The sequence below is a fragment of the Mus caroli genome, unplaced genomic scaffold, assembly GCF_978045245.1.
Source record: "Mus caroli unplaced genomic scaffold, Mus_caroli_1 scaffold_4, whole genome shotgun sequence".
Classification (NCBI taxonomy): Eukaryota; Metazoa; Chordata; class Mammalia; order Rodentia; family Muridae; genus Mus; species Mus caroli.
The window spans coordinates 18,912,684-18,937,500 of record NW_028227259.1 but is presented as its reverse complement, the minus strand read 5'-3'; the positions used below and the strand labels follow the sequence as shown (position 1 = coordinate 18,937,500).

Here is a 24,817-nt window from a genome sequence, read left to right as displayed (position 1 = left end):
CTTTCATATCTTTGCTAGCACTCAGCATGCTCATCTGGGGCATTTTAATGTGTGCATAGAAGTATATCATTTTGGTCTTAGTTAAACTTCCCTATCCATCCACTTATGAAGGTAAGCAGATTTTCGTGTACTTACTCGTTCCTCAAATACCACACCCCCAAAATAAACAAGCATTGTAGCATCAGCTTTTATTTTCAGCCAAAATGTTTGGTGGGGACCTTAGTACTGAGTAAAGTAGGTCTTTGCAATACATGAACATACAATTTATTACCAAACTTCATTTGTTTATGTTTTCTCCTTTTGCCCACAATATTTTGTAATATTCAATTGTAGGATTGCCATTTACTTGTTAGGTTATTCACTAATATTTCATAGTTTTGATGATATGTTACTAATATTTGCTTTTAAATTACAATGTTTAATACAGTTGTTTATATGAGTATGTACATGTTACATACATGGCACTGCTACATGTTACAGGACATGTGTTGAGAAAACTGGACAAAATTTAAAGTTGGTTCTCTCCTCCCACCATGTGATTCATAGAGATTGAGCCCATGTCACCAATCATAGTGGCTAACATTCTTACTCAATGACCTATCTATCTTGCTGGCCTGATGTTGCTAGTGTTTAAATATTTTTTTGCCCTGGTTATCATATAAAAATAGACTTCATTTTTATGTTATCTAGCCAACCACACTGCTTTGTTTGAATACATTTTATTCATAGACTATAGGATTTTCTATGTAGATAAACAGCCCTTTGCCAGTTTGGGCAGCTTTCCTTTATAGCACTATGTCTGACCTGGATCATATTTTCTTATATCATGCAAAAGCTACACAGCAGAATACTACTCAGCTATTAAAAAAAGACACCATGTATTTTGCAGGCAAATGGATGGAACTTGAGAATATCATCTTGAATGAGGTAACCCAGATCCAGTTCCAAAAGGACATTAATGGTATGTACTCACTTATAAGTGGATATTAGCCATAAAATACAAAATACCATGTTACACTCCACAGATCCAAAGAGGCTAAACAAGAAAGAAGGCACAAGCAAGGATGCTTGATTTTAACTTAAAAGGGGAAATAAAAAAGTCTTAAGAGATAGATGGAGGGACCGAACTGGGAGAGATTTGGGATGGAGAGGGGAATGAAGGTGGGGGTTCAGGATCTGGTATGGGGAGGGACAGGAGAGATGGCCATATGGCCATGAGAATTAGTGAAAATCTGCAACTGACAGGGATGAAGAAAGGGGCTATCTCTAAGACGTGACAGAGACCTGGGAAAGGAGACAACCAAGAATCAATGGAGGTGACCTTAGCTGTGACTCCGCACTGGGGATGTGGAGCCTGAAGAGACCACTTCATGTAGCCAGGTAGGAATCTCAGTGGAGTGGTAAGGACCAAACCACCCACAAAACGTTTACCGGAAGTTAATCCTGTCTACAAGAACTACAGAACCAGGGGGAGGAGCAGAGACTGAGGGAATGGCCAATCAATAACCAGCCCAACCTGAGACTCATCTATCTCATGGGCAAGCACCAATCCCTCTGTTCTGCTTGCAGGCAGGACTTTAGCATGGTTGTCTTCTGAGAGGCCCCACCCACCTGATTCAGAGTTATGCACCCACAGCCAAACAATGGATGGAGCTTTGGAACTCTTATGGAAGAATAGGAGGAAGGAGTGCAGGTCCCAGATCAGGATATGAACTTCCCAGGAAGAACAATTGAGTTAATTAACCTGGACCCTTGGGACTCTCAGAGTCTGAACCACCAACCAAAGAACATACACCTGCTGAACCTCTTGGCATGTATGTAGCAGATATACAGCTTTTAATTTTTTTTACAATGACTGAAACAGGGGTGGTGGCTATCCCAGCCTCTATGTGGGATATGTTCTTCTAGCTGGGCTGCCTTGTCTGACCTCAGTGGGAGAGGAAGCACCTAGCTTCGCAGACACTTGATGTGCCAGGGTCAGGGATGATGCCCATGGGGGGTCCCCACTGGCTCAGAGGAGAAGGGGAGGGGGAATAATCATGGCAGTGGGTGATATGGAAGGGGCAGTGAGTGGGATGTAAAGTGAGTAAGCAAAAATAAAAAATAAAATAGGTATTTTATAGGTAAAAGCTACCAGCAGAAGTTTTATCTTTTGATCATACTCTTAGAGAGGAAGGTTTATTCCTGACAATTAGTATGGGATAAACAATACTTTAAAAAACATATTTCCAGGTTGAGGAGGTTTCTTTTACTTCTAGCACAGAGAATTTATTTTCAGGATAGTTTCTAAGTCTTTCCCCGAAACTTTATCTGTAATTATCGAGATTATTACGTGAATTTCTTTTTCTTTAAATATGTTAGTATGGCGAACCACATATTGATAGTTTCTAAATGAGCCCAACTCGTCATTACTTTATTTCACTGTGAAAATTGGATTTTAGTGTATGTTTTAAAATTCTACACATGTGTACTGTTTTCATGTCATTTCCTCTTTTTTTCTTCTCCCCCAAACTTCTCCAAGACAATTATCAGTATTAGTCCCCCACCCCCTGTCACTTCTGTATTACCATGTTAAATGCTTCAGATAGCAAAACAAGGGAGCAATTTGTTTTGGCGGTCAGTTTTGGAGGTCTCAGCTAACAGCTGGACCTGTGTCAAGGCAGTATTCCCACGTATGTAACAGGGCTGAAACTGCTTACTTCATGAACAAATTACATATGAGATAAAAGGAAACAGGGACTGTTCTTCCACAGATCTAAAGCAAGCTATCAATTACCTGAAGGCTTACACTAGGTGCCAGCTCTTAAAGTTTCCGTTATGTCTGGGGGAAGATGTAGATATAGTTCTCAAATTTGAAAAGGAAATAAATTTGTTTAGAAAGAATGGGTCACTACCTACCAAGAAACAAGCTTTTCTTATATGGACCTTGAGTAACACTTAAGGTCTGTATATTTACTATATATTGCTCTGGCCAACATACCCAATGCAACACCATAAAGGAGAAAGATTTATTTTTGCTCATTTCTTCAGAGAGTCCAGCTTATGGTTCCTTGGTCTTTTGCACTTGGTTAGAACATCATAGTTGCTACATCATATCATAGGAAATGTTCTCCTCAGGGGGCAGGAAGTACAGGTTCACAGAGGACTGGGTCAAGAACATACGTGCCAAGGGACTCTCCTCACAGTGCTCTGCTTCCTTTAGTTAACTTCTATCTCCTCGGAAAATAGTAATACCTGCAGCCAATTCCCCCAACACATGAGCCAGTTTTGGATCACTTCATATGTAAACTGTAACATGATCCAAATGAAATCATGTTATGAAAATCCTTTGTTTATTTCTGGGTTAGTTTCCAATGACTTGTTATTTTCCTCAATAAGGATTTAAATGTTTCTACCCATTGGTTGGGTGCAAATATCCGCATCTGACTCTTTCAGCTGCTTGTTGGGTCTTTTGGAGGGCAGTAATGATAGGTTCATTTTGTGAGTGCTCCATGGCCTCAATAATAGTGTCAGGTCTTGGGGCCTCCCTTTGAGCTGGATCCCACTTTGGGCCTGTCACTAGACTGTCTTGTCTTCAGGCTTCTCTCTATTTCCATCCCTGCAGTTCTTTCAGACAGGAACAATTATGGGTCAGAGTTTTGACAGTGGGATGGCAACCCCACCCCATCCCTCACATGATGTCCTGTCTTTCTGCTGCAGGTGGATTCTACAAGTTCACTTGCCCCAATGTAGGGCATTTCATCTAAGGTTCCTCTCATTGAATCCTGAGATTCTTTCACCTTCCAGGTCTCTGGTACATTCTGAAGGGTCCCCCAACCTCCTGCCTCCGGAGGTTACATGTTTCCATTCTTTCTGCTGGCCCTCAGGGATTTCAGTCCTTTTCCCCTACCCAATACCCAATCATGTTCCCCTCTCTGCTCCATCCCCTCTCCATCCAAGGTCCTTCCCTCCCCCTTGTGGTTTCTTTCTTCTCCCTCCCAAGTAGGACTGAGGCATCCTCACTTGGGCTCTTCAGTTTGTTGACATTTTTGAGTTCTGTGGGCTGTATCTTGGGTATTCAGCAACTTTTTTTTTCTTTTGGCTAATATCCACTTATTAGTGAGTACATACCATGCATGTCCTTTTGGGTCTGAGTTACCTCACTCCTGATGCAGCTGACCCCTGTGGTTGAATTAGGGGAAAGCTAGGAGAAGCTGAGGAAGAAGGCAACCCTGTAGGAGGATCATCAGTCTCAATTAATCTAGACCCCAGAGATCTCTCAGACACTGGAACACCAACCAGGCAGTATACCCCAGATGACATGAGGCTCCAACATATATGCAGCAGAGAACTGCCGGGTCTGGATTTAATCAGAGAAGATGCACCTAACCCTCAAGAGACTGGAGGCCCCAGGGAGTTTAGAGGCCTGGTGTGGTAGAGATGGAGGGTTGGGATATCCTTGTGGAAACAGGTGGATAGGAGGAGTCATAGGATGAGGAGAGTCAGAGGGTGGACAAGGAAGGAAATAAAATCTGGAGTTTAAAATGAATAAATAAATAAATAAATAATATTTTTCTTTCATATATTTTCTTATTTTTTAATGTTGTTTTAGGTGGAATAGATTTGTCCATTGCTATTCTTTGTTAGCTGAAAGCAAAAATATTTCCCTCTTTCAAGATTTTAAAATATATTGCTGTAGTACTTATGTAAAAATCTTAACTGAACATTGAATAAAGGACATTACTTTTAAGCTAATTGTTAATAGATGAATACAAATTTATATAGTTATATTTCAAAATGGTAGGATGGAATTTTCTCATTTTTAAATTTTTGTATTTTTTGAGATTAAAATATAATTACATAATTTTTTCCTTTCCTTCCTTCCCTCTAAATCCTTCTGTGAACCTTATCCTCTTGCTTTCTGTCTTCGTTAGGGTTTTACTGCTATGAGCAGACACCATAATCAAGACAACTCTCATAAGGAGAACACATAATGGGAGCTGGCTTACAGCTTCAGAGGTTCAGTCCATTATCATCAAGGCAGGAACATGGCAACATCTAGGCAGGCATGGTACAGAAGGAGCTGAGAATTCTACATCTTCATCTGAAGGCTGATAGCAGAATACCGGCTTCTAGGTAGCTAGGTTTTAAAGCCATCACCTACAATGACACACCTACTTCAACAAGGCCACATCTTCAAATAGTGCCACTTCCTGGGTCAAGTATATACAAACCATCACACTCTACTTTAAATGTTGTTACTTTCACACATACACCACACACAAACACATACACACACACACACACACACACACACACACACACACTTAGAAATTATTAAGGTAATATTTTAGCACTTTTATCAAAATTCTGAAGAAATATAACAAGGTATAAATGTTATTTATGGAATTGGTTTAAAATTTATTCACATAATATGTTTGATTGAGCTCTAGTTATTGGGTAGCAAGAACACAAATGGTATTTGTTGAAAATGATATACAATATGTAAATCACATTGAGTAGAATCTTTATTTTATGTTTTACATTAAATCCAACAGTTTCAATAATTTCTTTTTAAAATTTAACTAGAACAAACCTAAGAGTCATTCTAAAGCAAAGCAACCCACAATCGTGTGCATGACAGTGTCAGTCTCAAATCTGTGTATATATTGTTATAATAATTGACCAAAGTCCTCTTCCAACACCAGAAGTTGACATGTACTTACTGTAAATAATAAACCAGATTTATTCTATGTGTGCAAGTAGGGTTTTATTTACTTAAAATTATTATTTTTCTAATTGTCAGGAGACTTTATGGTATAAATAAAGACTATATTTGTGAGGTTCTTAAATTTTTGTATGAGGGCATGTTAGACGTCTTGATTTTCATAGGTATTGATACTATGAGATAATAACTTTGATTCAGAATTCTTATTAATAAATTTAGAATTAAGCTGTAAGTGGTGTTATTTGGTTTAAAGTGTGTCTTTTTTCTAGAGAATCCCTGAACATATCAAGAAGATGAGCACTGAGGAGAAGCGAGGCTCCCATGAGCCACTTTATAATAAAAATGGTCCCCAACCCCATGTTGCATCATTAAGTGCTTTTAGCAGTATTTTATCATCATTGTTGCATATGAACTTTGTATTGAATTCTTCCATGAGTGGTTTTAATTCTATCTTAAAAGTTCAGGACATTCCTAGTATATAAAATACAACTTGTATTTGTCTGCTGTCGTCTTTATGATGCATGGTTCTGATAGCTATTGCCATACCTTTAAAAGTCATAAGCACTGCATGCTTTCTATGACTATTGTCCCATAAACTGTGAATAGACAGTTTTCACCTTTGTTTACCTGTCTCTGCCTTTCCTCTTCCTCTTTCACTGGCTAGGAATGCTATGCTATGTTTGACAGGAGTGTCGAGACCAGGAAAACTCCTTTCTAGATTCGAGAAGCTTTATGAGCAAAATATAAACAACCTGTTATTTAGTAATAAAACATACACAATAGAACAGGATTCAGTTATTAAATTTTCTCTCTTAGAATACATTTCTAGAGCTAAAAATATGGGGAAAACTTTTGTATATGACACAAGCACTTTATACACACACAGTTTTACCTGGACAGTAAAAGGAAGCATATGTCATGTTTTCATGGTGGTAATTTTTTCCATTTGTGCTTTATTTTGCTTGTCCATTAATTCTATTCTGAATTTGTAATTGTACAAAAGTTCTGTGATGTTTACTTAAGAAAGAATTGTCAAAGACAACAGGATATGTTGGCTATATCACAGAATGGAAAAACAAGAGGTTCTAGTAACCTTTGAGGCCTGGCAAGTCTTTAGGGAGCCCCATGTCTATCTTGCCTGAAGGACCAATGATAGGATCATTTAATTGGTGCTTCCGACCAACCTACTCCCTGCTTAATGAGCTATGGCAACTGGAGAGACATTAAGCTGTGAAATACACTGAAGCCACACAATGTAATCGTAAATAAAGTAAAAAAAGAAGAAAGCCAATTATAATCGGAAGTATCATTAAATTTTACAACACTAATGAAAAGAATGGTTTATACCCTTGCAGGTGATAGATTCTGTTTTCTACATTTGTTATGACAGTTTTTGCTGGAGAACTAGGAACTGGCAATTGTTAACTTGGTGAACAGAAATGAATTATTTTGGCTTGAGGCAAGTTGACCTGCCAGAGAAATGATAATGAACAGAAGGGTGTGCTTCACACAACACTTCATTTTCTATTTTTATCTATGCACATGCACGATACCTTAAGAAGTAATGTGCTCATGTACATTTTTGTAGTCATGCAGTATTATGAAAAATTGGAATTTAGTATCTATGACAAGAAGGTAATTGTTAGCTCTCTTATTTTGGGTGAAATAAAATCTGGAAAATGATTCACACTTGCATGAGAATTGCCAAGATGCTTATCTTAATATACTTTGATACTTTATATTTTCAGATGTTACTTAGTATTTAATAGCTGTTAGCAGGATTACGTATGATCCAATTTTCTACTTAAGTAATGATACTACTTCTTTCATATTAGGAGAAAATTAGAAACACTTATATTAAACAGAAAAAGAATTTATAGGAGAACGTAAATATGATAAACATGTGACTACACACACACACACACACACACACACACACACACACACACACGGCATTGTATTATACCATAGCAGACATTAACCAATTTTTTTTTGATCTTTCAAGTTTTTATTTCAGTGACCAAAAGACTGCAGTTAACAGAATTTATGACTAACATCAGGCATGCACCTCTTCCTGAAACTGTTGTTAGCTTTGAACTTACCTAAATCATTATCAGTTCTTTAGGCACATCTGTGAATATTTTGTGTCCTTATATACAAAGTAAGCTAACTTTTTCCTGTGGCTGTCTGGTAGTAAAAATAATTCTTATGAGCTAGACTTCTTTATGACTAAAGCCCTCTGGATTCCCTGGCTTCCTGGTCTACCTTGAGACCATGTTTTCAATTTGATATGCAAGTAAATCACAGCATAGGGAAGAGAGACAAGCTAAGAAGCTGGGTTGTATGAGAACTCCATGGATCCCTTTCAGTTTCTACAGTCAAATTTGAAAGAAAGTTCACAGTTAAATACTGCCAGGTTATTTCCTCACTGATAATTTTTCTGACACAAAATCTCCCTAAAAAATCAGAAATGAACCCATACAAATAAAGATTTACCCAATGTGTTGCCACTATCCAATTATAGAAAGAAGTTCCACTATCAAATTTATATAAAGCAGTTAAGGGTCCTTGAGAAAGCATAGTCCCATGAACAGTAATATATGCATCTCATACTTTGATTTATCTGTCAATTATTTTCACATGATTAGCTTTCAAAACACAACCAAATGCACATGACTCTCAACGTCCATACATAAAAATTGAATTTTGTTTATTCTCTCAAGTGATAAGATGTCCCAAGAAGATAAAGAAAACTGGAAGTTAATTGCCCCCACCCCATAGCCATTTCTTCAACCATCTCATCAAAAGCTTTTTATTTCTTGAACTATTCCCAAAGAGGTAATGCTGAAATCAGTCAGAAAGGCTTTCTGTGAAGATAGGTTTGGACTTCTGGGTCTGTTCCAGTCGATTTAAGATGAATTGGCTTGTATCAATGAAGTGCTCAAAACAGTTCACAAAATAGGCCTCAACCAGACTGTCTAACTTTGTCCCAGGCTTATCCATGTACTTCTCTCAGCAAGTTCCATCATCTAGTGCACTAGCTGTCGGAAGCACTACTTAGTGTCCACTTTGATGAAATGCTACAACTGAGGGTCCGAGGTGCTCAAACCCAAGCTGGAAGAGGAAGAGGAATCCATCCTGGTTCGACCATGTGGGCCAAAGCAAACACAGAACCAACTCACTGACCTTCAAGTGTCTGGGTAGTGGATTCGGAACAATCTTTTTAAAAACACATTTTCAGTGAATGTATAGCATTCATTGTAGGAAAAGTGTCTCCTCTCCTCCATTAGACAAGTAATTGTTGATATATTCTTATTCCCAGAATGACTTAATATCATTAAGCTAACATACTTTAAAAACATATTTGTAAGCTTTAAGTATTTATACTATGAAGTAGTTGTATCATTTAAATGTCAACATTTTAATTGTCTGCTAGAGGGTTTAAATGTCATTGTAAGCTATCTCTCAAAGTTCTATAGAATTTCCTACAGGTGAACACCTGTGAAGTTCACTCAGCGTTTCTTATGTTTCTTCTGAGATGTATTTGTAGGCAGTTAGTGTGTAAATAAAACATGAGAATCACAACTATAAAATTACCATATGGGAAATCCCCTGCCCTATTGAGTATTAGTTTCTAAAATGTGGATATTTTTTCTGGTGTTTTGGATTAGATCCATTATCAAGTTTAAATTAGGTAATTTTATGTGAAAATCTTTTACAGATGCTATGAAGAGGTCAGAGATGAAGGTGTTTTACTTTGGAGGTAAAGCCAGTAGGTACAGACAAATTTTATTTTCCTTTAGACAATGAAGTTGTTAAGGGTAGACATACTGAAGTCTGAGGAGATAACAATCTGCTCAATGTTCTGTATGTATTGATATTTTCAGTAAAGTCATGGTATTTGCAAAATATATATCAGTCAACAAGGAGTCAGAAAATATTTAGTCTAAAATTGCATTGTACAATCTTATTTGTGAGGTGAAAGCTAGAATAGCATACACATGCACAAATATGAATTTTCCTATTAAGATAATTGTTTTAAAGGAAGAGTAATTATGCATGATTCATTATAATAGTGAATAATCCACACTGACATTTAGGCTTGGATCTGGAATTTCCTCCAAAGTTTCCTATATTAAAGGTGTTGTCTCCAGCCACAGCACTTTAGGGACATTAGGAAGTCTTCTCGCTCTTGAGGGCTCACTTGGCAGGGTATTCTGGGACCCAATCCTTTCTGCCTTCTTTATTTTTGCTTCCTGGTCATGACATGAAGAGTTTTGTTCTGTCAAGACCTCTTCTCTTGTTCTGTCATAAGTGCAAAAGAATGGGGCAACCATCTTAGACTGAAAACTTGAAGACAGTGAGCAAATCTGAATCTGTTTTCCTGGCAAGCTGACTGTTTCAAATGCCTGTGACATTACTAGAAATCCAACAAGGCAGGCTCTTGGGATGCATTTATTATAGGACTAATTTGAGTATTCTCAGCTTTTAGGCAAGGGAGATCAGTCTTTTTTCTCTCAGCTATTTGACAACCCAGCCAGAGTCAACCTAGAAGATCATGTGAAAGCCATCAATATAAAAAGTAACCACAAAGAATACTGTCTGTAAAAGGTGAAGGATGATAATATTATGGTCTAAAATGAAATTGCTCAAACACATCATATGCTTATTTCCCTTTCATTTTTAAAGCCATTAGGTGCTGGTGATATGCTTCTGGGCTACAGCTGAGGAAATTTCTCCTGCCTCATTTATCTCAGGAATTTCAGGTTATTGGAAAACAATATCCAAAAACTATTCTTTCTGGATTTTGGTATACACTAATGAGTGAAATAACTCATAAATACCTGGCACTAATATACACAGATGATAGATCAGACAAAATACTTTATGTAAGAGAAATTAATAATTAACTAAGCCTCACTGATTATCAGTCATGAACAGTGGCCATCATTGGTCATTTTTCAAAAGGGTTCTAGGAAACATTATGGTCCTTAGTTTGGAATAAGAGATTTTGCATGTACTTCAATGTGATGAGAAAAATCAACAGAAAGTTTTATTTGATGCTAGGCATTCTTTGAGTAAAAGCATGGATTATGGATATAATTAAACAGGAATACCTGGTAGATACTGCTGAATGTAGCAATGCTATTTTAAATTTTAATGACCATGTCAAATATTACTTTTGATTCTTTGAGGCAGTCACATATTAAATTTTAGTCTTTTACTCAAAACACAGATTACAACAAATATCCTCACCAGTAATGAGTACAAAAGTATTACATGAGTGTGTCACCATAATTACATTTATATTCTTGATAATCATCCTGACTGCAGTTCATTGCTAAAGCAGCTTTGTGGTCTTACTATTATGAATTTGGTGTATGTGAGGAATGATTAGCTCTTGTTAAGGGAATCTCTTTAACAAACTAACAAATAGGCAGACAAATAAGCTAGGTGCTCAAGGATTATGGCTCAGTTATTTTGGTGACATGGTTGTGAATGAAATCTAACACTTCCTCTATTTAGTCTTGTGTCTTTATAAGCAGATATGCTCCAGTATGGCCAGTGACACAAGTTAGTTACTATGCCACAAATTTTCCAAATACTCCTCCCAATGTGAATACACATCTTTATACACATTCATAGACTTGGACTCTAGGGACTGATGGGGAAGAAATCTTTATATTCTGAAATTATCAAACCCTTTTTACGTATCTATGGATATTATAATCTTGGTTTTATCACACATTTACTATGTGGAGTTATTAGAAATCTAATTTTCTCTGAAATAAAAGGAGTTTTAATATAATAGATCAATATATAAGGAAATATCAATACAATTGATAAGGGATCTATTCAATGTTAGACACACACACAAGCTTCTTTAAACTATAGAATAATTTTGTTGATTGGATAGATTTTGTTGATCCCCTTTTATGATGAACAATATCATAAGATTTAACAGTGTGTAGTTAGTTAATGTTCTTACCATTTACCAACACTCACAATCTTCCTCTTGATTACTATTCAAGGGCTTATTGCTTATAGCAGCTTAATGCTCACATAATAGTCTTTCTGGTTAAATTTTGTCAGTTTCATAATTTTAAAATTTGCTCTTTGCCATGAATAGCAAGCAGACAAGGGTTAGTCTCATAGTTCTTTACAGTTCTTTACCTTCACACTCTCTGAACTATCCTAGTATGTGTTTACTGGTCATCATAGCAAGTGCTATGTACAATAAAATTGGCTAAATTCTAGGCTTCAGGTGAAGTTCCTGAAAATTCTTTTTAAGTGACAAGTGTAAGAAACCAGAAAGCAACTGGAAGATAAAATTGTAATTTACTAAAACCAGAATTACAATAGTGTCCTGTTGAGATTTCACGATCGATAATTTATTTTTCAAGGAAGCATTTAACAACTTTTTTAAGTTCCTGAAGGATAAAAGGGTTAAATTGATAATATTATTAGTACTATTTATAATTTATAATTAGTTAATAGGAGTTATGATTAATGGCAATCTATAGAGGTATGAGGGGAATTTTAATGCTTTGTTTTAAGCTTACAAAATAGTTTCATTTGAAATGGTCTGTCTTTATTTAATTTACTATGCAACTAGATGGCCACAAAGACAAACTATACACACAGACATTGTTATGCATCCCCACCAGTACAACACAAAGTGCAATAATTTATTCTTGGGTCTTTCTTTTCTGGGCATGAAGTGTGATGTTCACCATGAGTAAAATTAAAAAAAATAAAACACCAAGAAATATGTACATTACAAAATTAGTAAGTTTTGTTCTCCAAACTGTGAGAGCTTTATTTGGTTATTGATTAAATAGCTTACAAGATCATGAGTAAGTAGTGGAAAAATAAATCTTCTTTAACATTTTTATGCTTAGCCCAGAGGTGGTGGCGCACGTCTTTAATCCCAGCACTTGGGAGGCAGAGGCAGGCAGATTTCTGAGTTCGAGGCCAGCCTGGTCTACAGAGTGAGTTCCAGGACAGCCAGGGATACACAGAGAAACCCTGACTCAAAAACCAAAAACCAAACCAACCAACCAAACAAAAAAACCACCACCAACAAAAAAGAAACATACCATAAATAAGCTATCTATCTATCTATCTATCTATCTATCTATCTATCTATCTATCTATCTTTTAGTAAACACTCATGAAATTTGTGGTATTAGTCCTTTTTCTGAGACAAAAGGGAGAAGAGTGATCCATCTATTTCTCTATGGTGGGCTTTAGTCTGAGCTTGTATATTCCTGAAAACCTTAAATAGCTTGAGTATAAATTTCTGAGTGTAGGACTGGAGCCTTATGCAAAAGAGAGATTTGTAAAAGACCTTCTGATGTAATACTATCGTTTGTGAACATTTTCAGCGTAGAGGTACTGTCTATAATCTGTGAGTGGACGTTTTCAGAAATGACTGGATTATTGGGACAATTAGTCATCCTGTTGGATTGTTTCAGCCTTGTCCTTGTTCCTCTTGGGGCTTTGCTCATTCTGGAAGCTTGTTTTTCACATGACACTGATATATTCATACAATATGGATGCATTATAAATATAAAGTCTATATAAAGTCTTGACAACATGATATAAAGATCTAAAAATTCACAAAAATAAATTGTCTTGCTCTCTGGCTTTGATTTATATAAGGAATTAAGTTATAAAGGTTATTTCTTCATGAAGTTCCAAAGAAACTGCCATAAAAGACAAGTTCAATTTTAAAATGATTTTTGTAGTATATTTGAAATTCAAGACCATGAAAACGTCACTTGTAAAGCAGTCCCATTTTATTTGCCTCTGTCATGTTGCTAGGATGAAGGTGGCCAGAAATCATGACTGTTAGTAAGAAGTGTACAAAGTTGGAATTAGTATCAATGTTGTAAGAACTGGAAAAATCATTGGAAAAACTGGAATGCCTCCTTAACATTTTGCTTGTTGCCCAGTCTGGTCTCCACCATCAATGTAGCTAAGAGTGACCTTGAAATTTTTATACTTTGCCCTCTTCTTCCCAGAGTCATAGATGTGTACACTGCTGAGGTTTGACCCAGGACTTCAGTCATTTTAAGCTGTTGGATTCACTGTAAAAATATAAACTCAAGAGAACTTGCAAATGGCTAAGGACCCATTTAACTAGAAGTTCCTATATGCTAAGTTTTTTTGTGGAAGGTAATTAATTGGCATCATTCCAACAGATTTCAGATAAAATATTCCTTCAAATGGTCTGTTCTCTATTCTGTCTCTCTCTAAGTCACTTAATTATTTTGGCATTATAAATTTTAAATGATAAAAAGTTTATAGTTTGATATTCTAGATGTTTTAATTCTGTGACGGATGTTCTCTGAAATTAGAGGTTACCAGACAGTGTTGAGGCAAATCTGTGGCACAATTTATCTTTCTATAATTTACAAGATGAGTTAAGAATAGTTTTCACATGTTCAAGTGACAAAACAATCAAAATGATAATGTATATAATTTAAATTTCAGCATGCACAGGAACATAACATTCCAGTCATGAGGATTCTCTTTTTGTTGTTTTCATGCTATAAAATGCAAAATAGATTAATTTCAGTGCAGTTCATGCGATCTTCAAAATGTTTGCTCTAGTGCTTTGCTGTGACAGTGGCTGCTTCTTGCTGTGTTTATTGTGTGCTTTAATCTGCTGTGAGTGTTCAGAAAGGAATCCTTATCTTCATCTCCTGAAAATGGGACTGCAAATTGATAGTACAACATCTTTAAGGTAAAAATAGTTGAAGGCATAAATAGGGATTATAAACAGACATAGATGGCCAAAGTGGCCTTATCTTCAGTGTTCTTAATTCTTTTTAGCTCTGTGATGTTCTGACTGAATTAAACACTACTAGGAAACAATTTCGGAAAACATTACAAGTATACAAATTTATAGTGTGAATTTAAAATGATGAGTTTTCTCCAATGTAGCATTGGATTACTAATATTAGGCACTTCCATTAATTATCACATGTGAAAACTCTTTTGTCTACCATATAGAAGTTTTGTCACTAAAGCTCATTGTTTTATTGAGTGAGGACTAAATACCAAGGAAAGCAAGCTGTCAGGCTCCTCACTCTGAAAAAAACTTGATACTTAAACATAAGGCCCGACCACCTGAACTAGGCAGCAAGTGGATCAAACTCAAAATCTTTTCATCTCTGTCTCTATTTCGGTATTATTTGATGCTATTGTGTCTTTGGAGAAAATGTAAATAGTCCTCAACATATAAAATCTCAGAGAATTGACTCACAATTTCCCAAGAATCTAAAAATGCTCAACCTGTTTCCATGTAGAATCCTGGGGTAGATGAAGAGCTGTCCTCAGCTGTCCTTCGGCCTTCATTGCTACTGTCCACCTTGTCTTAGAATTTGTTGGCCTTTCCTCCCGGCCCTGCAAGGCAAGTCACTGAAAAGGAAATGGAAGGCAGTATGAGTCACAGAAAGTGTTTGTCGGACAGACACATATGAAAAGAATAGGGCATGGGCACGGCACTTTGCTACTTTGAAAAAAAATATTGAAAAGAAAAAAAATCACAGTGCTTTGCCTGTCCTCTAAGTAGAAGAAGATTTGATACTGATATAATCAATTGCAGATAGAAAAATACACATGGAATCATTATGTAGATCTTGCTTATGTAACCTAATCAATGATATTTCATGGGCTTAGCTTGTTTGTCATAAGTAGAAGATTCCTGTGGCAAACATCCCAGTGTTCTGATGCTTGCGATCTCTCTGCCCCGTCCTCTGTCCTTAGGTGCAGGAGTTGTACTATAGATGTGCCAATTAGAGCTGGCCATTCCATAATTCCTTGTTCTCTCTGCATTTCTGACAAGTTGCAGGTTTCTGTAATAGTATTCATCTGCTCCAGAAAGAAGTTTCTTTGAAGTGAGTTGAGAGATACACTTATGTGTATGTATAAGGATCTATATTGATAATGTAGTTAGAAATTATAATGACTTAGGAAAGTGGCAGTAGCCAAAGCAAAGATTTCAAAAGTATCTAGCAATAAAATGAAAACCTTATGAATCAAAAAGCATGCAACATATACAGCCAATACTCATAGGATAACCTGTCTTGAAAACACATTTATCAGTGAACATGGACATTAGTATGTTAACCATTAAAGTTAAATGAAACATAAAAAGTCATTTTACATTTATGAAAAGCTTTAAACATTGTGTTGCTAGTTTTATGTCAAGTTGAGAGAAGCTAGGGTCATCAGAAAGGAGAGAATCTCAATTGAGAGAATGCCTTCCTAATATCTACATGTAGGACATTTTCTTAATTAGTAATGAATGGAGAAGTGTCAAGCCCATTGTGGGTGGTGCTACTCTGGGCTGGTAGTCTTATGTTCTATGAGAAAGCAGGCTGAGAAAGCCATGGCAACAAGCCAGTAGGCAGCATTCCTTCAGGACCTCGGCATCAGCTCCTCCCTCCAGGTCCCTGCCCTGTTTGAGTTCCTTTCCAACTTCTTTCAGTGATGAATGGTGATCTGAGAGGGGAAGTCAAACAAACCTTTTCCTCTCCAAGTTGCTTTGGTCAAGGTGTTTCATCACAGCAATGGTAATAACCGTTTTTTTTTTTTTTCTTTTCTATGTTGGCCCTGGTTCCTGAATAATGACATAAAGCATACTTAGTTATGAATTAATGCCTAGGCCTTAAGTTAGGCTTGTCCCTAACTCTTAACCCAATTAACCTGTTTTTATTATACTGCATCTGCCACACAGCTGGTTCAACTTCCTCCCATGCCTGACTAAATTTCAGAGTTCCCCTCTCTCTGACAGGTGTTTCACCTTCTAATTCTGCCTCACCTTTTGGCCCTCAGATTTATATTGACTGGTAATGCTTTTACACTGTGCACAAGATATTATCTCTACATCTCCCCATTTTAGTCCAATAAAAGGCTCTTTCTCTGACATCAATAAAGTATATACAATAAGAATAATTATGAAAACTATCAGGTAAGTATTACATTCACAATGTCCAGTCCATTTATATTTGACAACCTTGGATAAAATACTCGCCTATCTAATCTATCTTGATGAGTTCAAATTTCTGTACCAAAATCATTATCATAACTAGTATTACCAACCTAAAAATATCTTCCTAGACCTTAAAACATTTTATTAAATACTAAACAACTTAAGGTTAAGTGTGAGACTATAACTATCTCGTGTTTAACCCCACCGGAGATTTCAGAAGGATGAATATTACCTGAGTAAAACACAGAGGAAGCAGCTTCCAAAACTATAGAAGTGGCAGTGGTTGCTGGCTACCTGGACACTCTCCCAAGGTTCCTCTGCAATGTTGGAGCATCCATCATTGGTCTTCTGGCCCAGAATATCTGACAGACTTTTTGTGAAGTAGGAATTATGAAGTAGGAAATTTGCCTAGCTTGTCAAACTTCCCTGCATCCCAATTGTTTAGTTTGGACAGCATCCTGTCAGCAGTTGAGGTACGGGGTGTGTGTGTGGGGTGTGTGTGTGTGTGTGTGTGTGTGTGTGTGTGTGTGTGTGTGGTGGCTTTGCTGTATTTGAAGCAAACTCCATAAGAAGGTTCTTAGACGCTCAGCATCTTTTTTGAAGTCGAATAGGGGTGCTGCCAGGAGTGGACATGTCTCACAGTCATGAAAAGTCTTATGTTAGTAAGGCATCTTTAAACGTTACATTTTGTAGATCTCTGAGGTTTTTGGTGACCATCTATCTATCTGTAGTATATCCGAATAGGCAAATGTTGCTTGATTCTAGATATCTATTATCTGTTTAACTTTGAAAACATTTACAGGTTGTTAAATAATGCTTACTTCTGTAATTAATTAAACTTGTACCGAACATGACCACAAATTTGATTGATTGCCTACTAACTTGCATTTCTAAATTATCCCAAACAGTTTGCAATAGCAGCTTTCAAGGACTAAAACTTCACATTGCATTTTAAAATGAGTTGCATAGTTACAATACTTTAAACAAGAGTTGAAACATATATAAAGTATGTTGTAGCAAAATATAATCTTATTTTTATAGCAATATATAGAAATCTATATTAAATGTAAAATATATGGCTTGTTGTTGCTTTTTAGTCTAAAAGTAGATTCAATAATCTATCCTTTTATCCTAACTCATTTATACTATTTTATGTCTGACACAAGACTGGTTACCTCTTCTTAGTGTCATACATTTGACTAACTCAGAGTTCAGGTGAGTGTCCTCCATGTCTGACTAAATCCCAGAGTTCCTCTCTCTCTCTGCCAGATTTCCCACTTTCTAATCCTGCCTCAGTCATTGGGCATTAGATTTTATATTGCTATGTGATGGTTTTACACAGTCCACAAGAGATTATCCCTACAGATAGCAGCCATAACTGGGACAAATATGATATGTTCTTTAAGAAGATTGTGCAAATATGAAGATGAAGATGAAGAGATAGCAGAAGTAAGGACATTTGAATGTTGAATTTTACAAAATAGATACCATGTCTTACTAAACTGGCAGTATCTATCTTGTGCTATGGTAGAGATACATACATCTTTTTATCTTACACTTTGAATATAGTTTTCTGTCCATGGAAACATTTTTGTCATCACATTGTTTATCTATTTTATTATTTAGAATATTTATTTTAAATCAAATAATCTGATTTACATCCTTAATTAATAATTTTGGAAAAAAATAAAACCCTTGAAATTTAGGAATCATTATAGCAAAAGAACACACTTCTGTTTATCATTCAACACATAAGAGTCAACCTTTTTTTCTTCAAAAGGATTATGTAATTGTTAAAAAGTGAACTGTACCCAAAGACGCTTTGTAATCAAGAAGCTGGCTAGACTCCTTCTGCTTTGTTTTGATAATAAGTGGCAAGGAATTGCTGATCTAATATTATAACTGAGCCCTGTGTGCCAAGAGCTTATGAGTTGCATAGATGGGCTCAAGGACTTACAGTTCAGAGAACTAGAATCTTATAGCTCCAGGTCTGGGAGGAAAGAGACTGGAGATGTTAGGTGTTGAGTTTGACAGCTCAAGGTTTGATTGCCACTGGCTATGTCCTCATTAGCTAGTATAATCCTTCACTTTTCTCAGTAGAAGGTATTTACAGCACAAAAGCCTTGTGTGTTGGGATCCAGGGCTCTTAACAATAGTTAGTATGGCTTTGCCCCATCTACTGCAAGAATAAAGACCATTTTCAGCAATCTAACTAATGACTTTCCAGAAAATGTGGAGATCACTCTGAAGGGTCTCACAGTCAAAATGAAGGACCCCATGGGGAATTCTGCAGAGGGATTTCAATCTTTCCTTATAAGGAGCTGTGTCTCCTTGGAAAGAAAAAGAAGAGGCCCTGGGTTGACAAATGGTGGGATAACAGAAAGTAACAGGTCAGAACCATCTGCAGTCATGTTCAGAACATGATCAAGGGTGTTACACTAAGATTCTGTTACAATATGAGGTCTATGTATGATCAATTCATCAATGTCTTTATTCAGAGAAAAGGGTCTTTGGTTGAAATCTGGAATATTTTGGATGAAAAATATGTCTGTAGGGTTCAAATGAGGACAGGTTGCTTGTCCTGTCTCTCAAGACCAGAGGGGTGAATTAATGCTTGAAGGAAATGATATTGAACTTGCTTCAGATTCAGCGGCTCTGATTCACTGAGCCACAACAGTTAAAATGAGGGTAAGAAAGTTTTGGATGCTTTCAGCATAATCTTGCTGGCATAGCCCCCAATGGAGGAGCTAGAGAAAGTACCCAAGGAGCTGAAGGGGTCTGCAACCCTATAGGTGAAACAACAATATGAATTAACCAGTATCCCCCAGAGCTCGTGTCTCTAGCTGCATATGTAGCAGAAGATGGCCTAGTTGGCCATCATTGGGAAGAGAGGCTCCTTGGTACTGCAAACTTTATATGCCCCAGTATAGGGGAATGCCAGGGCCAAGAAGTGGGAGTGGGTGGGTAGGAGAGCAGGGTTGGGGGAGGGTATAGGGGACTTTCAGGATAGCATTTGAAATGTGAATGAAGAAAATATCTAATAAAAACTTTAAAAAAAGAGAGAAAGTTTTGGATGGCATGTATGTGTCTGAAAAGGGAACCATGCAGAAGGCAGACAAGTCAGATCTAAGTTACCCAGCTTCAGAAAACAGATCTGAAGTACATTCCAAGTACAATGTGGTCTCTTTAGGGTCAATAAAAGACTTACATATTGAAAATAAATAAACAAACACATAAGCAAACAAACATAGCTAGTGTGATGTCTCTGGTGCCTCCGTGGTTAGAGGAGCTTCTGACTGGTGTTTAGTTGCTCTTTGTCCTTGATGTCCTTTGGCCCTCAGGTCCTGGTAGCTCATTGCTACTCTTTCAATGACCGGAGCTCAGAGCTTTATTACCTACACTTTCTGCCTCTTGGTTGTATCCTGCAACCCTCTAGTAAGCCTCTTGACAAAGCTGAGTGCTATCAATGCTATTGTCATTACCATATGGTGGCAGTTTCCACTCCACAGTTTTATTTTTTCTTTTTGCATTAACTCTGATCGTCTAGTGATAAAAAACAAAACAAAGCAAAAACTAAAACCAACCAACCAAACAAACAAAAAATTCATAACACCAAGCCAAACCAAACCAAACCAAACCAAACCAAACTAAACCAAAAATCCAGAAAACCAAACTAAGGTAACCAAAGACCATACACAAAACTTCCATTAGGCAGAATATTGTTACATAAGGAGTCAGCACAGCAGTGGGTATCTACCAGCTTACTTGAACATGAGCCGAACAAGCTTGCTCATATACCCAGGGGCCTTAGAAAGTGTTTGCCCAAATCACAGCATAATCGTTTATATAATCCAGTGATTGTGTTTGCAACAATAATAGGCCTTTTGCTGGACTAAGGGAGTAGAGTAGAGGGTAACTCACCTCCTGGTTGGGCGGAAATAGGTGCCTGTTAGTTAAGGCTCTCCTTGGCTTGTCTCCCTACAGTACTGCTTTTTCAGGCAGAGTGTAGAAGGTCAAGAGCAGAGTGTGCTTTCAGCTGTGGTTGTTGTGGTCCTTTGAATCTTCTTGAGTGCCTCAGAGTGCTTGCAAAGTGTGCCAAACACCTGGTCTGTGATCAGAACACTCCAGCTGGTTGTTGGTTAAAGGGCTCCTTTGCTAACAGTCCCCTCATTCAAAGCAGCCAGGCAAAAAGAGAAGAGCCTATAAACAGTCCACTCTTGGTAGCTTTAATCATTCACAGTCAGCACTAAAATGGCATTTCTAATAAAAGCTCAATGTAGAGCTATCAAATTACTAATAGCTATAATACGTTACAGTAATTATAAAGCATGCAATAGTGCTTAACACCTTGTTGCTTATTTTTGAACTATTATGGCTTTTTTATTTTACTAAATTCACTCATTACATGTATAGATAATATTTTTGAAAGCTGTAAATGAAATATTTCTCAATTTCCTAAAGAAGATAATTTAATTGTAATTAAATTAACATAATTATGTAGTTATAGAGTATTTAACCATTCATTATATTTAGAAGATATTCTTTGAATTCTGAACAAAAGCTATTAATCTTACAATTATTACCAAGAATTACAGTGATTGTGGGACATATGAAAAATGAAAATAAAAGTAGGGCACCCAGAGGACAGATAAACAGGGGTTTGGCAAACAGGAGGGAGAGATGTGTGAGTGGGTTGGGAATCAATCAAAGCTATGAATATATTGAAAAACCAAAGGAAACTTGATAATGGCAAGCTAATTTAAAAACAAAACAAGCAATTTAAAAATATGTAAATTCATCTATAGCAAGTTCAGTAAGAATAAGTGTATTTTTATTCTATATATCCAGTATATTATTATTTGATTTTCAGACTAGCTTTATAACACCTATTTCATTACTGTAGGTCTCAGTAGATCCAGGAGTTACAGTCTTGGCTCAGTATTGCTCATAAATGGCAGATCCTGTGATCTACTATAATAACCTCTGAGCTAGTCACTATGTTAAAACCCCATCTTCATATAGTGTCAGCACAAGGAAAACAGTATTTCCCCAAACGTCCTCCTACTGGGTTGCCCTTCTCCTCAGCTTCTCTCAGCCTACTCTAATTCAGCAACAGGGCTCAGCTGCTTCTGTTCATTGATTGAGTGCAAATATCTACATCTGACTCTTTCACCTGCTTGCTGGGTCTTTCAGAGGGCAGTCATGCTAGGTCCCTTTTTGTGAGCACTCCATAGCCTCAGTAATAGTGTCAGGCCTTGGGACCTCACCTTGATCTGGATCCCACTTTGGGCCTTTCACTGGACCTTCTTTTCCGCAGGCTTCTCTCTCTTTCCATCCCTGTAATCCATTCAGACAGGATCAATTATGGGTTAGAGTGTGACTGTGGGATGGCCCCCCTCCCTCATTTGATGCCCTGTCTTTAAGCTGGAGGTGGGCTCTATAAGTTCCCTCTCCCAACTGTCAGGCATTTCATCTAAGACCCCTCCCTTTGAGCCCTGAAGGTCTCTCACCACCCCATGTCTCTGGTGCATTCTGTAGGGTCCCCCCAAGGTTGCCTGTTTCCATTCTATCTGCTGGCCCTCAGGACTTCAGTCCTTTTCCCTCACCCAATACCAGATCAGGTTCCCCTTTCTCTCCCACTCACACCCCCATCCACTTTAATTTCCAGGTCCTTCCCCACATGTGATTGCTTTCTTCTCTCTCCCATGTGGGACTGAGGTGTCCTCACTTGAGCACTTCAGCTTGTTTACCTTTATGAGTTCTGTGGACTGTATCTTGGGTATTCTGTACTTTTTTTTCCCTAACATCCACTTATTAGTGAGTACATACCATGCATGTCCTTTTGGGTCCGAGTTACCTCACTCAGGATGATATTTCCTAGTTCCATCCAATTGCCTCCAAAACTCAGGATGTCCTCATTCTTAATAGCTGAGTAGTACTCCATTGTGTAAATGAACCAGATTTTCTGAATCTATTCTTTTGTTGTGGGACATCTGGGTTGTTTCCAGCTTCTGGCTATCACAAATAAGGCCCCCATGAACATAGTGGAACATGTGCCCCTGTGGCATGGTGGGCCATCTTTTCGGTATATTCTCAAGAGTGTTATAGCTGCGTCTTCATGAAGATCTATTTCCAATTTTCTGAGGAACCTCCAGATTAATTTCCAGAGTGGTTGTAATAGTTTGCAATCTTACCAGCAATGGAGGAGTGTTCCTCTTTCTCAGCATCCTCTCCAACATGTATTGTCACATGGGGTTTTGATCTGAGCCATTCTGATTGTTGTAAGGTGGAATCTTGGGGTCGTTTTGATTTGTATATCTCTGATCACTAAGGACTTTGAACATTTCTTTAGGTGCTTCTCAGCCATTCGAGATCCCTCTGTTGTAAAATCTTGGTTTAGTTCTATACACCATTTTTTTTGATTGAGTTGTTTGTCTGTTTGTTTGTTTTTGGTGAATAACTTCTTGAGTTCTATATATTTTGGATATTAGCCCTCTATCAGATGTGGGGATAGTGAAGATATTTTCCCAATCTGTAGGTTGCCAATTTATCTTACTGACTACAACCTTTGCCTTACAGAAGCTTTCCAGTTTCTTGAGGTCCTGACAGACATGTTGATCAATGGAATAAAATTGAAGATCCAGAAATAAAACCACACCCTTATGGACATTTGACCTTTGACAAAGAAGCCAAAAATATACAATGGAAAGAAAGAAAGCATCTTCAACAAATGATGCTGGTCTAACAGGCTGTAGGTATGTAGAAAAAATGAAAACAGACTCATATTTGTCACCTTGCTCTTAGCTCAAGTCCAAGTGGATCAAGAACCTCAACATAAAACCAGATACATTGAATCTAATAGAAGAGAAAGTGGGAAAGAACCTTGAACTCATTGGCACAGGGGAAAATTTTCTAAGCAGAACTCCAATTGCTCATGCTCTAATAATAAGAATTGATATTTATTTTTGATAAAGTTTTGAAAATTATACTTATATGTGACAAGAAATCATCTAGAAAATTTAATCAAGAACACAGCTGTGAAACTTAAGAGAAAAATTACAAATATATTGTATAGAAAATCTTTCCCCGTCCCTGAAGAAAGAGATTAAAGAAGATCTCAGAAGATGGAAAGATCTCCCATGCTCTTGGATTGGCAGGATCAATATAGTAAAAATGGCTATCTTACCAAAAGCAATCTACAGATTCAATGCAATCCCCATCAAAATTCCAACTCAATTCTTCAACGAATTAGAAAGGGCAATCTGCAAATTCATCTGGAATAACAAAAAACCTAGGATAGCAAAAACTCTTCTCAAGGATAAAAGAACCTCTGGTGGAATCACCATGCCTGACCTAAAGCTGTACTACAGAGCAATTGTGATAAAAACTGCATGGTACTGGTATAGTGACAGATAAGTAGACCAATGGAACAGAATTGAAGACCCTGAGATGAACCCACACACCTATGGTCACTTGATCTTTGACAAGGGAGCTAAAACCATCCAGTGGAAAAAGACAGCATTTTCAACAAATGCTGCTGGCACAACTGGCGATTATCATGTAGAAGAATGTGAATCGATCCATTCCTATCTCCTTGTACTAAGGTCAAATCTAAGTGGATCAAGGAACTTCACATAAAACCAGAGACACTGAAACTTATAGAGGAGAAAGTAGGGAAAAACCTCGAAGATATGGGTACAGGGGAAAAATTCCTGAATAGAACAGCAATGGCTTGTGCTGTAAGATCAAGAATCAATAAATGGGACCTCATAAAGTTGCAAAGCTTCTGCAAGGCAAAAGACACCGTCAATAAGACAAAAAGATCACCAACAGATTGGGAAAGGATCTTTACCTATCCTAAATCAGATAGGGGACTAATATCCAATATATATAAAGAACTCAAGAAGGTGGACTCCAGAAAATCAAATAACCCCATTAAAAAATGGGGCTCAGAACTGAACAAAGAATTCTCACCTGAGGAATACTGAATGGCAGAGAAGCACCTGAAAAAATGTTCAACATCCTTAATCATCAGGGAAATGCAAATCAAAACAACCCTGAGATTCCACCTCACAGAAGTCAGAATGGCTAAAATCAAAAATTCA

At 37.2% G+C, this 24,817-nt stretch overlaps 1 long non-coding RNA gene and 1 pseudogene across 1 annotated transcript in view; one reads left to right on the top strand and one right to left on the bottom strand.

Moving 5' to 3' along the window:
* Nucleotides 1–24,531, top strand: part of LOC115031129 (uncharacterized) — a 39,972-nt gene extending 15,441 nt beyond the window's left edge. The window contains exons 2-5 of the long non-coding RNA XR_003836745.2: nt 890–961; nt 1,246–1,380; nt 1,570–1,814; nt 23,292–24,531. This is a non-coding gene — a long non-coding RNA (uncharacterized LOC115031129). The remainder of the gene's footprint in view (nt 1–889; nt 962–1,245; nt 1,381–1,569; nt 1,815–23,291) is intronic.
* Nucleotides 8,558–8,844, bottom strand: LOC110293806 (mitochondrial import inner membrane translocase subunit Tim8 A pseudogene; annotated as a pseudogene).
* Nucleotides 24,532–24,817: the final 286 nt, after the last annotated feature.